The sequence below is a fragment of the Nannobrachium achirus genome, assembly GCF_963921795.1.
Source record: "Nannobrachium achirus genome assembly, chromosome: 1".
In the NCBI taxonomy this organism is placed as follows: Eukaryota; Metazoa; Chordata; class Actinopteri; order Myctophiformes; family Myctophidae; genus Nannobrachium; species Nannobrachium achirus.
Window position 1 is genome coordinate 31,865,698 of NC_137810.1, and position 1,970 is coordinate 31,867,667.

Consider the following 1,970-nt stretch of genomic DNA (forward strand, 5'->3'; position numbering starts at 1 on the left):
GAGATACTGCCTACCGATTTGTAGGATTTTTGGACAAAATCTGTAAGAGTAGTGCACAGAAATGTGTTTTGCGAACATCGGCCACTAGGTGGCGCTAGAAAAGGCCCATTTGAAAAATGTAGGGCAGAGGTTCTAGATTGGCTTCCAGGGAATGTGTGTGCTCACTTTGGCAGCGACCGGGCCAACAGCGACTGAGATTAGGCACTCACAAACTGCGAGGACGCACGCACGCACGCACGCACGGACGGACGGACGGACGCACGCACGCACGGACGGACGGACGCACGGACGCACGGACGGACGGACGGAGGGGAAAACATACTCTCCCTCAGCCTTCGGCTGGTGGAGACAAACATACTCTCCCCCATGCCTTCGGCTGGTGGAGACAATGAACTGCTTCAAGTAGCATGTGAGGGGTCAAACTAGGGTGTTTTCATGATTCTGAATCCATTGCAAGCATTTGTTTTGCACAAAACACATTCCTTGGGCTAAAAGACAGCGCTACAAAACTGACCTAAGTGATGAGTCATCACTGTGATGACTGTGAAAAGTGATGACTAAATAAAGATATTATGGAGTTCTGAACTGAACAGAACGCAGTTAAACACAAGTGTTTCGAAAGAAACACCTGTTTATTAAGTTCTGGAAGGAAGAACTCCATCCGACTCTCGGCCCTCTGTTCGTGCAAGCAGAGCGGCTTCAGAGGAGGCGCGGCTGGGCGTCACCGGCTGTTAGACAAGCTATCTGGCAAATGATTTCCTATTAAACTGATAGTTTACCTGTGGCGTGACTTATAGATATTGTGGATTACATTGTGTTGCTATATTACATTATATAGTGTACATACACAGTGTTGTACCCGAACGCGTTCAAAGAACGATCGTTCATGAACACGTTCATATTTTAGGCGAACGTGAACTTTGTTTTCGCTTGATGAACGATATTGTCGAACGCGGTCATTCTGACGCCCGTGAACGGCGTTCGTCGGCCGTTCGTCGGCCGTTCATGCGGCGGTCCGCGCCTCCGCGGTCGTCTGTCCTCTCCTCTCTCTTTTCATTCACATGCTCCAATAGCACGCACTGCACGCAGCTCCTCGTGAACGTTGATATGCGGTGCTGTCTGCAGCTGCACTGTGAATCTCCTCCTCATTACGTCTCGCAAGCCTGACTTTACTTTGTCGTATGTGTGTTGCACGGCGAAAATAGCTGATCTGCAAGCTCACAACGCGTCGCATCCACGAGACAACATGAGCTTGTAGATCAGCTATTTTAACCAACGCGGACACATGCTGTGGGCGAGGTTTAGAAACTTCTGCCTTCAGCCCTTCACAATAAGGGTGCAGGAAGACTGGGCACTGGGCAGTGGGCACATAAATATTGTGGGCACCTCAATGTTAAGTTGGATGAAATTATTGCTGTGTGTGGTTCTATATGGGCTGTGTCAATAATTTTGACAAATAATAGCATGCAGCAACGTCTAAACATTTATATATATATATATATATATATATATATATATATTATTAGTGGCCAAGGCCACGAAGTGGCAAATGGCCACTCATTGATATTGGACTTCATCATCATAACTATTATTATTCTTCCGCCACTTTTTCTCTAGCGGCTAGACCGTGCAGTCGCTTTTTACGAAACTCGGCAGTATGGCAGAGGACTATGCCAAACGGCTAAAACGCGAAGCTCGCAACAATCGGCCAAAGGGTGGCGCTGTAGGAAGCCTTCGAAAGTGCAAACTTTGAACAGATATAGCTCATGCTGTGTTTGAGGTACAGCCATGATACCAGTATACACTTATGCGTCTCCTCATGCCGAACAACTTTTACACTCTGACTTTTGACCTCTGACCTTTACCTCTCCCACAATTTTGAATTATATGAAAAACAGTCAAAATCTATCTCCTCCTGGGATTTTCGCATAACGTGCGCGAAACTTTTTTTTACATGAACTTTGGACCAA